The sequence below is a fragment of the Hylobates moloch genome, unplaced genomic scaffold (assembly GCF_009828535.3).
Source record: "Hylobates moloch isolate HMO894 unplaced genomic scaffold, HMol_V3 SCAFFOLD_4, whole genome shotgun sequence".
Taxonomy (NCBI): Eukaryota; Metazoa; Chordata; class Mammalia; order Primates; family Hylobatidae; genus Hylobates; species Hylobates moloch.
The window spans coordinates 41,395,430-41,408,601 of record NW_026652279.1 but is presented as its reverse complement, the minus strand read 5'-3'; the positions used below and the strand labels follow the sequence as shown (position 1 = coordinate 41,408,601).

Here is a 13,172-nt window from a genome sequence, read left to right as displayed (position 1 = left end):
TAAAATAACATTTGGTAACTCATACAGAAACATAACCAAAAGCTATCAAAGTTCAGAGGAAAAAGACCATTTAGGCTACCACAGTTAGGGTAGCTTTCAGAGGACAATGGGATTTGGATAGATCTGGGATGAAATATACAAAATTGAAGGAAAGAAGAAAAATATTTCTTAGAAAGCATAGCAAAAAGAAGGAGAAAATTATAGCATATATTTGGGAAATAGTAAGGGGTCTGGTTTGGCTGGCATGCTTAGTGCTGGTGGTTAGAATAGACAAGTATTGATATGCTTTAGATAATTATGGGAGAAAATATTTAAAAGTTTAACTTTGCCCCCAAAAATCTAAGGTGTACTGTTAAGATACAGTATGGAGGAAGAGTAGTAGACTTTGAAATGATAGGTTTGTCTAGGCCTTGGAGAAAGAGGTATGAATACTAGATAGGAGATCACCTCTGATTCTGCCCTCACTGGAAGCTCTAGATCCCATTTCCTTAATAGCTCATGTTTCCTTATTAGCCTTGCAGTCTTTTCACAAAGACTGCAAGGCTTGGTAGAGTCTGTGGATTGTGGCACCTGTAGAAATAGTCTTGTATATGAGTACAAAGTATTCCTCATGGTTTCTCAATACTGTGCTAGCATCAAGATATTCCTCCTCTGCTTCAGGTGAAAGTCAAATGTAAGTCAAGCCTTAGCCCCCATAGCATGAATTCGAGAAGTGACACAAACTGGTCATAATTATTTCATTCCATTATATTCCAGTTGTTTTCTTGAGAGCCTACTATGTTAAAAAAATTATAGTAGATGCTGTTGGGGCTAAACAAAAACAAAACCAAAACAAAAATTCTTCAACAGGTTGTGTTAATGGATATAGCTTTATTTTGAAACTGCATAGTTGTTTCCTTCACTCACCCACTAAAAGTGATTAGAGAAACTGAGAAGTTCTAGAGACGCAAAACCAGGAACTAACTGCTTCATTCATAGTCTGATGGGGTGAGGAACTTAGGGAGAAGCTGCCTCTGGCACCCACTCCCAGCAACAGGTGTCCTATTCTTGTCTTCTTCTTATTTACCCTGTTGTAGTAAGTCTCTTTACCAGGGGAAATGTTCCTTCAAACCCTTCTCTATCATTTACCTGGACTGTGCTGAGTGTCAGGACTAGGTCAACCCAGCTTAGACCCAGATGTAACCCATGTGCTGTGGGGTTGGAGAGAGAAGGGTTCCGTAATAAAGAATTGGCCACTACTGAACTTGAGCCTCAAGGGTAATGGAGAAGGCTTCAAATAGGAGATACAAACCATGCTTATCCCTAAGAGGTAGAGAGTAAAGAACAAATCTCACTCTCTCCTTCCTGTACTGTCGCTCACTGTACCACATTATGTGTATAAAGTCATTCTTTTCATTTCTTAATTTTTCCAGTTACAAAGTATTTATTGTAATGTAAATGTAAAAGGTCACTTTAGAAATTTCAGAGATATGAAAGGAAAACAACTGAAATCACACACACTCTCACCATCCAGAAACAACTATGGTTTACATTTTGGCGTATTTCTTTCTTTTCCTGTATGTACATATTTCTTCCCACAAAGTTGAAATCATACATATATGTATATGTATATTAAGTTTTATATCTTAATTTTTTTACCAAAAGTTGTATAGTGAGCATTATTCCCCTGTTATTTATTCTTCAAATATGTTACTTTGAAAAAATAGGTGCAGAATAATTCCCCAACATTGAAAAATTATGGAGTTCCTTTTGTTCCATTCTTCTCCCATAATACCTTGCAAACACTTTTTTTTACCTAACAAATACAGCCATTGAAATATTAAGTCTCATGGAGCTCTTTGCTGAGCTTTTGTAGCAACAATTTGGTAATAACAGTATCACCAAGCACTTTCCCTGGGGACAGCAACAAGTGTCCCTTCAAAGACATGCTGATTCCACCTCACTTGCTTCTCACCTGGTGGATCAGAGGAACCAGCTGTAATACAGGTAAGCTCTTTTGATAGAGAGACTATTTATTGGGGAGAAATTGTTGACTGTGTTTGTAAACTGGAGAGTCAAATGACTGACAATGTGACTGAAGTGTTGAGGTATCTACATTCCCTTTACACTTTGTTGCCACCTAGAGCTGGTTCATTAGAGTTCTCATTGTTTTTCTACAAACCAGAGGTGAAAAGGGTACAATGCAAAATCTGTGTGCACTGCTAGAATTTTCTGTTTTGGGATAGTTTATACTTGTCTTTAGTAGTTTATGATTTTTTTTCTGTCTTTGTTGTTTTTCTTTTTTCTTGTTCCTTGTTTTTGTTTTGTTTTGTTTTTTTTGAGATGGAGTTTAACTCTTATTGCCCAGGTTGGAGTGCAGTGGTGCAATCTGGGCTCACTGCAACCTCCACCTCCCGGGTTCAAGCAATTCTCCTGCCTCAGCCTCCCGAGTAGCTGGGATTACAGGAGCCCGCCACCATGCGTGCCTGGCTAATTTTTTGTATTTTTAGTAGAGATGGGGTTTCACCTTGTTGGCCAGGCTGGTCTCAAACTCCTGATCTCAGGTGATCCATCTGCCTCGGCCTCCCAAAGTGCTGGGATTACAGGTGTGAGTCACCACGCCCGGCCTCTTGTTCCTGTTATAAAGTGAAACTTCATAAGAATCTTACACCAAATTCAATTCAATTCAGTTAATTCAACAAATACTTATTGGGTGCCTACAACTTGTAGAACACCATGATGAACATATGAAAGACAAAGAGGACCTAGCCATGCGCTTAGGGAACTTATGGTCTAGCAGGGCTGATTAGATAGGCATATAAATAACTGCAAGACAAAGTAGACCAGGCTATAAGAATATTTAATGAAGGAGAAATACTCACAAAATAGTGTCATGAGGAAAATTAAACTAGTCACTAAACTGTATATACAAATTGAGTTTTCTGAAAAAGTACACATGTAAAAAACTGGAATACTCTAAAATGGTAGTAGTGGCGGTCTGGGTGATGAATTAAGAGGGATTTTAATGTTCTTTATTCTTTTCTATTTTTTCAAAAAATTATTTACAGTGAAACTGTGCTACTATTAGGATAATTAAAAATAAGCTTTTTTAAACGAGAGTGTCATGTAACAATAGCAAATGTAGTGCAAGTGCTGAGGAGCAAAGATTATAACTGACTGGGGTGGGGGAATTAGAAAGGCTTTAGGATTTATGTCTTTCAGAATGATGAAAAAGTTTTTTGTTTTTTTTTTTTTTTTAGACAGAGTCTCACTCTGTCACCAGGCTGGAGTGCAGTGGCACGATCTCGGCTTACTGCAACCTCTGCCTCCCTGGTTCAAGCGATTCTTCTGCCTCAGCTTCCCAAGTAGCTGGGACTACAGGTGCGTGCCACCACTCCCAGCTAATTTTTGTATTTTTAGTAGAGATGAGGTTTCACCATGTTGGCCAGGATGGTCTCAATCTCTTGACCTCGTGATCCACCCGCCTCAAACTCCCAAAGTGCTGGGATTACAGGCGTGAGCCACCATGCATGGCCTGTTTTTTTTTTGTTTGTTTGTTTTTGTTTTTGAGACAGAGTTTTGCCCTTGTTGCCCAGGAGGGAGTACAATGGCACGATCTTGGCTCACTGCAACCTCTGCCTCCTGGGTTCAAGTGATTCTCCTGCCTCAGCCTCCTGAGTAGCTGGGATTACAGGCATGCAGCACCACACCCAGCTAATTTTTTGTATTTTTAGTAGAGACGGGGTTTCACCGTGTTGGCCAGGCTGGTCTCAAACCTCTGATCTCAGGTGATCCACCCACCTTGACCTCCTGAAGTGTTGGGATTACAGGCGTGAGTCACTGCACCCGGCCGAAAAACTTATATATCTTAGAAATAGTAATAAAGTTTTACTGAATCGAAAAGATGTTATATTTCTACAATCTTTTTCCCCATGACGTTTGACTATAGTCTCTGTCTCTATTAATGATAGGCTGGGCGTGGTGGTTTGTGCCTATAATCCCAGCACTTTGGGAGGCTGAGGCGGGCAGATCACTTGAGCCAGGAGTTCAAGACCAGCTTGGGCAACATGGGGAAACCACATCTCTACTAAAAATTACAAAAATTAGCTGGGCGTGGTGGCATACACCTGTAATCCCAGCTACTGAGGAGGCCAAGGCAGGAGAATCACTTGAACCCTGGAGATGGAGGTTGCAGTGAGCCGCAACTGTGCCACTGCACTCCAGCCTGGGCAACAGAGCAAGACTCTGTTTCAAAAAAAAAAAAAAAAAAAAAAAGACCTGTAGCTCTAGTAGCTGCTATCTGCCACATTATCTTTTAAATTTTATATTATTTTAGATACGTCTTTAAAATATTTTACTACATGTACCATGAAGAGATATTTTCTAAATCAGAAGATGATGTCAATCACTGATCAGATTCATATAGAGTATATAGACTTGACAAAGAATCTTACCACTTGTCCCACTGAACGCAGAAATGCTTTATTTGGTCATTGGCTGGAATGGCTACTCCTTTGTCCTTGTTTTCTTCTGAAGATTTCTGTATCTGTTACTGTTCAACCCACAGAGCACATATTTTTCAGTGTCTAATAGGCTTTAGAAAGAGAGTTCCTATAATATTCTGAAAGTCATCTGCTTCATCAGCCCATGAGCGTCCTGTTTTGGTGGATGCCCTGGGTGATGTGGCTTCCCATGGTGTGCGGGTGACGTAGCAGAGGTTTGTCAGGTCAGAGTTTAGGTGGAATGTACAGGCTTCAGCTAACCTACAGAGTGAGAGTCTTGTCTCTGCGTAACCTGGATGAATTATTTATTTTCCCTCTGCCTTTGTTTCTCACTTATAAAATGAAGATAATAGTAGTACCTACTTTATAGTCTCATTTTATAGATGAAATTTGGCATTTGTAAACATTTGATGTAAAGTTGCTATTATTATGATGTATCATAGACTTGAAGGACTGTAGCAGATTTTTTTTAAATCCTAAATAGATAACAGGAAGAAGAGGAGAAACAAACATATGCTGAGAGAGTACGATTATGTTACCTTTGTTTTCTTGGAAATAGTGAGGGGCCAAAGAAGAAGTAAAGAAATAATTGTCATGCAGTGTGATTCATGCAGCAATAAAAGTATGTTAAAAATAAAGAAGAAGGAATGATGAACTGCATATGGGTCTGGGAGGGCTTGAGAAGTGCTACTTGGGCAGAGTTGTTTTTTTGTTTTGTTTTGTTTTGTTTTGTTTTTTTGAGACAGGGTCTCGCTGTGTCACCCATGCTGGAGTGCAGTGGCACGATCTTGGCTTACTGCAACCTCTGCCTACCGGGTTCAAGCAATTTTCATGCTTTAGCCACCCGAGTAGCTGGGATTACAGGCGTGCACCACCACGGCCCAGCTAATTTTTTGTATTTTTATTAGAGACGGGGTTTGCTGTGTTGGCCAGGCTGATCTCAGATTCCTGGCCTCAAGTGATCTGCCTGCTTCAGCCTTCCAAAATGCTGGGATTATAGGCATGAGCCACGGAGCCCAGCCTTGGGCAGAGTTATGAATAAGTGAGTAGCTGGGGAGTGGATGAAGGCAGTGGTGATAAGGGATGTGCCAGGCACGGAGGATTTGGACAGCACCACAACTTTGGGATGGTAGGTGGGACGTAAAGTGCGGGGGAATAGTGAGAGATGAGGCCAGAGAGGGAGGCTGGATTCTGTGAGAATCGGTGGCTTTACCTGTATGTAGATGTGCATTTGTGTCAGAGTTTCTTGAAAGAGCTGAGAGTTCCTAATTCCTTTCTTCTACCCCTTCCAAAGCTATCCTAAGCTTGTTAATGCCATTCCTATTAAACTACGGCCCTGGTTGGGCAGACTCATTTAGTACTGTCTCTTGGTTATTTTTCTCCATTTGGGAAGCATTGCACCATGACTTCTAAGATACACTTGTATATCTACTAGTTAAATGTCCTCCACTTTGGACTTGCACCAGCAACATCCAGAAAGGCCAGTGAACATGGCTTGGGAAGCATAGGAAACTGTCTTTTGTCCCTCATATATCTTCAGGGCTGACTTCAGATCCAAATGACTTCAACTGTGACTTAGGCAGATTTTCATATTATAGAAAGAGAGCTCCTGGTTCATACAGCAAAACAAACAAACCTGCACAGGATTAGCCTGTGTGAACTTGACTCAGTAGACATTCCCACATGGGGTACTGAGGTGCTGGAAGCCTGCCTACTAAAGGTGCACTGGTGGGCATGGAATCTAAAGGGGGTGTCTGTGAGGGCCATCCTGGGTCCCAGTGGCAGGTAGTTCCATGGTTATGCTACCCCATACTTTCTTGGCTGAAGCAAATTTTCTGCCTTTCATTTTGTTCCTTACAAAATGTCCTTCTTTTTGGTGACTGCTAACATACTTCTTCACAGTGCAGGTGAGTCATTTTTCAAAAAACTTTGTGGGCATTTATGAAATAGCTTTGGGGATAGTGAGGAAAACATTTGTTTGGAGATAAACGACATAATCTCTCTGAACCTCATTCTTTTCATTTGTTAAATGAAAATAACAAATTTATTTTTTACAGCAAAAAATTATATTTATTTTAAAAATCTATATTTACTTCATAGGAAATGGTTAAGAGCAGATGGGAGAAAATAACAGACATATTATAAATCATTATTGTTTATTCTGCTTTCTTTTTTTAAACGAGAAAAACTTCCACCCCACCCCCCAATTTGGTTTGTCCATTTGAAGCTATATCTGAATGACTAATCTCAGTCGTATCTATAGTGTGAACTTCCCAACCAAACCAAAGAAAACAATACTAGACGCCCACTTTCAAGTGACTCTGACAAATGCCAATTTATAGTGTAGCATCCAAAATATTTGAAATCAGGTCTGTCCTGAAAATCTGGATGGGCAGTCAACAAAGGGTTTATGTAAGTCTTTTTGTACTCAAATCTTCACATCTCTTGGTGACAAACAATATACAGATGTTGGAAATGTTAATATGGTTCAGCTAACCAAAAGTCCATAAGCGAAAGTTTTTTAAAAAAATACTGTGTATCCCAAATCTGGCTGTATAACTACTCCATAAAGTGATCAAACACATTTATAGTCTTCAGGCTTATGCCATCTTCCAGAGACCTGCAGCAGTTCTGTCAGTCCCTTAAAGGTGGCAGCAACTTGAAGGCATCCTCAGGCTCCAGAGTTCAACTCAGGAGTTAGTACAAGGCCTGGTCAACCCAGGTTACATTTGGTGGCTCTTTTCTCTTGATGTTTTATTATTCTGTGTGTGTGTGTGTGTGTGTGTGTGGTGGGGAGGAGGGCAGGGGGGCTGGCTGTGGGTGTGTGTGTGTGTGCAGGTAGAGGAGAGCAGTAAGCAAAGTAAGGTGGTAATCCACTCATAGTTAGGAAAAACTCAACCAAATAAAGGAATAGGTATGTATGTAGGCAAGAAAGAGAATGATCTGTTGATTCTAATCTCACATTTTGTAGCAATATTAAGAACTTAATACGATGTGCTAGGACCATGGCAGATGCTTTAGACAGTATCTTTCTACATTTTTCTAAGTGTTTTCCTACAATATTAACCTTTTTCTGAGCTTTTGCCTCGGCCTCTTAAGGCTTGGGAAGCTAAACACACATGGTTTAGAAATAACACAGATTGAAATAGACAAAGGAGCTACTCAGATTCAAGCAGGGCCATCTGCAGACATATCAGTTAGAAATTGTCTTTTATACCAGTTACATCAGCAGGAAGTTGTGTTTCATGATGCATTGGCTAGAGCCCAACCCTGAGTTTGAGACCCCTTCCCTTGGGCCAGAAAGGGTACAACTGTAGCAAGAAATTCTGAGTATAACTGGAGAAGCTAGAATCAAGGACCACTCATGGGTAAACTACATATTCTTGTGAGAGACATTGGGGTGGGGGAACAGCTTACTAAAGTGTCCACTCATCTACTCTACTCCTGTCCCTCTAGAAAATGACTGAGCCATGTCATATAAAAACAGTCTGTAAGATCCCATGGTATTTCATTAAAACCTCGGGCAGGTGTTATCATTCTAATTATACACAAGGAAGCTATAACTCAGACAGATTAAGTGCCTTTCCTGATGCCAAATGATTAGTAAGGGGGTACTTAGAACTAGAACTTGGATTTGCAATTCGTCAGACCAGGATTTTACAAAAAAAAAAGTCCCACAAAAATTATAAAACACTGCTTTTTGGTGATAACCACTTCAGAAAAATAATTTGAGCAAGAAAGCACTTCATGTTTTTACTTGCAAATCAATCCTTCTAAAGGTTATGCAAGTTATTTCTCTTTGCTTCCTTTCCAGCCTGTCTTGTAGTCATTAATTCATTTAATTAGTCACTGATTCATTCATCAAACTTCGAACCAGTGCCTACTATTAGGAGACGAAAGAGCACATTTCAGTTGGAGAGCTTTGGAGTCAGACTGCCTAGCATTGAATGACAGCTCTACTGCTCACTAGCTGTGTATCCTTGAGTAACTTACTTCACCCACTGTGCCTTGGTTTTCTCAGTAGTAAATTGGGGATAATTACCTGCCTCAGTGTTAGTATCAGATTAAATGAATTAATGCCAGAAAAGCTCCTAGAATATGTTTAGAACATTGTAAATACTTGATAAATGTTACCGGATATAGTCAGAGTTCTCCAGAGAAACAGAACAAACTGGAAAAGAGAGAGAGGGGGTTGGCAGGGGGGTGGAGAGAGAGAGAGAGAGCCTGATTTTTTTTTGAAGAAATTGGGTCATGCAGGTGTGCTTGTGGAGGTTGAGAAGTCCCAAGGTCTGCAGTCAGCGAGCTGGAGGTGCAGAACAGTCTATGGAATAGTTCTAGTCTGAGTCTGAAGGCAGGAAAAGACTGCTCAAGCAGTAAAAGCAAGAGTTCCCTCTTACTTGAAGGAAGGTTGGCTTTTTTGTTCTATTTAGAATTTCAACTGATTAGATGAGGGCACCTACATTAGGGAAGACAATCTGTTTTACTCAGTCTGTCCACTCAAATTTTAATCTTATCCAGACACACCCTCATAGACACATTCAGAATAATGTTTGACCAAATATCTGGGCACCCCCATCAACAGCCACGTGGTTATCACTATTGGAATGAGCAGATTGTATCTGTCATTCATCTGGAATGTTCTCTATTACACGTCTCTTAGGCTGTTCTTTGCTGGGCTGATGGCTTGGAAGCTTCCTTGTCTACTAACTTACCATTTGAATTTGCTCTTGGTGCATAACCTATTTTGTCTTCTATTTCATCTCACCTTATTTGATATAATGAGGTGAGATGAAATATCAAACAGTAGTCTTATTTAGGCTCACACTGACCAACTCTTCTGCCTTTCCACTGCTTGTTTGTCACCTGCATATTGTCTCTGGGAGGAAAAAAATTGCCTTCCTATTGGAGTCCATATTTTCATAATGTTTAAGTCTCATTATTCTCTCTTACTCAAGCTGAGAATTTAATTAGTCTTTTATGTTCAAAAGTTTGGTAACCACGACCCTAATGGTTCTTTTTAAACTCTGAGAGGTCTTGTTTCTTTTTGCAGTGGTACTAGTATCTTACTTTGTGATCTTAAGCAATTTTGCTTCCTGGGAATCAGTTTTGTCTTTTAGTAGCAGTGACATTTTACAGAAGAATTCGATTTGGAAGCCTAATTTTTAAAGTAAACTAGGGAGGGATTGTTCTGATTGAAGTATTAGGGGAGTGGAGATCTCACTGATTTGGTCTTCACCTGGTCATCAGTGGCAACCTATGAGGTGGGCTTTGGGAAAAATAGTTCAAAAACATTGAATCGGAGGATCTGTAAGCTTTCTTGCAAATATAACACATCAGCATTCTATTCCATGTCATTATTCTATGAATATATATAGTGCATGGCTATATTCCCTATAGCCCTCAGGTCCTGCTATTGATAGCTCTGCCCAGATTGGTAGATATTTGTGGCAGGTAGAATAGACTTACTTACTGAACATCTTTTTCTTCCTTTCTGATGTGCATTCCTGGATTGCTGAAACTGGAGAGTAAAACATATTTCCAAGATTCCTTTGCAGTTAGGGTTCTGGGAATGACTTAGAGTCTGCCAATCAGATATATTTTCTCAAGAATTAAATGGCAACTGATTGAAGTGGGGAGAAAGGTTATAGTGCATGAGGCATCCTTTCTTTGGCCAGTGCAATCTAGAAGGTGCAGATTGGCTATGGAAGCAACACCCGTGGTGATGACTTCCTGCATCACCACCTTCTTGATAAGGCAGAGGCAACTGTTCTTCCAGAAGACCAGTACTGCAGTGTTGTTGAGCCTAGCATAATGTGGGGGAGGACAGACACACGTATTACACATCTCACCTTCCATGCCCTTCTTTGGGCTCATTTCTTCAGCCTTCCAATGATTTTCTAAGTGTCTAGTTCTCTGTACTAAATCCCTTATGCATGAAATAGATAGAGTGATTACTTTTATCGCTTATTAAATCTTACCTGATGCAGTGCTGATTGGTCTTTATTAACTTCATTTCTTCTTTGACATTCTTGGTGTCTACAGAGGAGCTGCGGGCCCATCCATTCACTGATGTTACCCTCTCCTGTCATTTCTCCTTTGTGAAGGGCACCGAAAATCTTGAGTTTTCTTGGGAAAGAGAAGACATCAAAGAGGCATATGAGGTAGAGGATAATAAAGAATATTACCTCCTTTTCAAGTACTATGATTTTTTTGAAGTTTTCTCAAAGTTGGCTTATCAGTTTCACAATAACACAGAGCAACTAGAAGATCAAATTCCTTGTATGAGGGAAGAGTATCTGTGGACCAGGCTGAAATTTCTGAGGGGACTCTATCACTTTTACTAAGAAATGTGGATTTCATGGATGAAGCTATCTACAAGTGCTCAGCCATCACACCAGATGGAAGAGGTGAAAGTACAATTAAGCTAACAGTAGAAGGTAAGGGAATTTATTGAGTGAACTTGATTTCAAGCTCTGTCTCTATTCATAAGTTATAACAGTGACAACTTATCTAGTTCTCTCACTTTTCCCCTTTTACTCAAATTATTATCAGTTCTTCTTATTCACATCATGTCAATTCATCTTAGTTAAAATATTGCCCTGAGCAAAAGATGCTGTATCTATACCTGTATACATCATTCATTCACACAGACAAATAAAACATTAACAACAACAACAACAACCACCACAACAACAAGCACTGGTCTATCAAAAACTCTCCAAACAGGTTGTAACACTGAAAAATCAAAATATGAGATAACAGTCTTACATGAAAACGCTGAGATGTGACATGTGGTTTAGTGAGAAGAGCCCTGCATTGGGAGTCAGGAGGCCCATATTCTAATTTTGGATGACTTTGAGTAACTCATCTAGCTTTTCTAGGCTTCACTTTTCTCACTATTAAAATGTAGGTTGGACTGGATCAGTGGATCTCCAAAGTGATCCAGGGATCCTTACCCTTCACAGGATTGCATGAAGAGCTTTTTCTCCATCAGAGACTTTCAGGGATTGGGGAAGGCATGGCAGAATTCCTCCAGGATAAGAGTTGGAAGACATGAGAAGGTGGTGGTGGTGAGAATAATTCGTTATCTTCTGTGGTTCCCAGCAGGGTATCTGGAGTTGAGTGGTGAATCTGGAATGAATCCACTCAAAGAGGGGAAGATTCCAAAAAAATAAAGGCAGCAGTGATAGATGAGAACTGAAAGGCAGGATCATACATGTATCCTGTTCTTCTCTTACTATGCTTGGATCAAAATTTTAACTACAGTGAACCTCAAGATATATTGCCTACATAAGGGGTTAATGTAAAAAGCGAGAGCATGTTTTCTGCTAGCCTGAGCCTCTTGGGGCTGAAATAAAAAAGGAACTAATTGTTTTGTTATTTTTTCCAATCAGACTCTGAAATGCCCCAGGTGCAGTTTGACAGGACTGATCATGAGGATGTGGCCACATGCATCTCAAAGGACTGGTACCTCACGCTCATTGTGACATGGCTGGACCGGACAGAGAGGGTCTTGAGCAACCACAGCATCGTGGAAATCCTGGAGGAGCAGATGAATGGCTTCTACAGGGTGTTCTCCATCCTGAAATACCCTGTCAAGTTAAATGAGAAATATGTCTGCCACATAACGGAGACAGATGTGAACAACCAGCTCTTCAGAATCATCCACAAGTACCCAAGTAAGTGCAAATCCAAAAGGAACAGTGAAAGTGGGGTGCATTTCACCACAAAAAAGTCATCATTCATTAGTATTTACAGAATGTCAAATATATCAGGCATGCCTTGGCACTTTGGGGATTTAAAGAAGCATCAGGAACATACGCTTGGAGCCTTGGGCAAGATAAGGTGGTGAAGTAGAGTCTCTCTGGGCTTGAAAAAAAACATGCTTCAGAGACTGACAGCTTTCTCCTGATAGATGCGGCTCTTACTATTGATGAAGTTTCTTTTCCTCTGCACAGAACATCAGCTTTATGACGTGGCAGGCTGAGTAGTCATAGTGGCCATTTATTAGCCTCTCACCGTGTGCCTGGAACTTTACATATGTCACTTTAATCTTTACCTCTATTTTAATTGTTATTACTGTCCCCCTTCTATATGAGAAAACCAACAAGTTAAATAATTTGACTAAGGACATAGCTAACAAGCACAAGACTCAGGATTCAAACCCATTCTTTCTGAATCTAAAGTTTATGCACTTCATTTTTCTTATACATATACCACACTGCACTTACAGATCTAAGACTATAGACTGCATGAATAGATCTAAGTCATATAAGTTCGGAGAAGGGGAGTCCCTGTGTAATAAGCAAGGAGGGAAGAAATGGACTCACTGCTTCCACTCATAAATTCTGAGCTGTCTTTAAGTTGCCATATCAAAGGCTGTCTACATTCTGGGGAACCTTAATAGAGTCCTCCAGAGAAAATTTGATGGATTCTTTTTTGTGTAGCTATTCTATTACTTCTAAACCGTCTAAACTTTTTCAAGTTAGGAATTTGAAAAAAAAAGCATATTAGAAAAAGAACAGGTATTTACTGAACACATACCATATGCTAGGGTGGACCCAGGTACTTTTGCATAAGGTATTTAACCCCACAATGACCTCTGAGTTAGATACTAACATTACAGTATTTAGCAGAGGAGAAACCAAGGCTGAGAGAAAGTATTTACCAAAGGCTACACAGCTGACAGTC

General features: G+C 40.0%; 1 long non-coding RNA gene across 1 annotated transcript; it reads left to right on the top strand.

The window, feature by feature from the left end:
• The first annotated feature begins 10,812 nt into the window (after nucleotides 1-10,812).
• Nucleotides 10,813-11,976, top strand: LOC131383237 (uncharacterized). Its single transcript, XR_009213112.1, has 3 exons — nucleotides 10,813-10,918; nucleotides 11,447-11,551; nucleotides 11,876-11,976. It is a non-coding gene; the product is annotated as an uncharacterized LOC131383237 (long non-coding RNA).
• The last annotated feature ends 1,196 nt before the right edge of the window (nucleotides 11,977-13,172 follow it).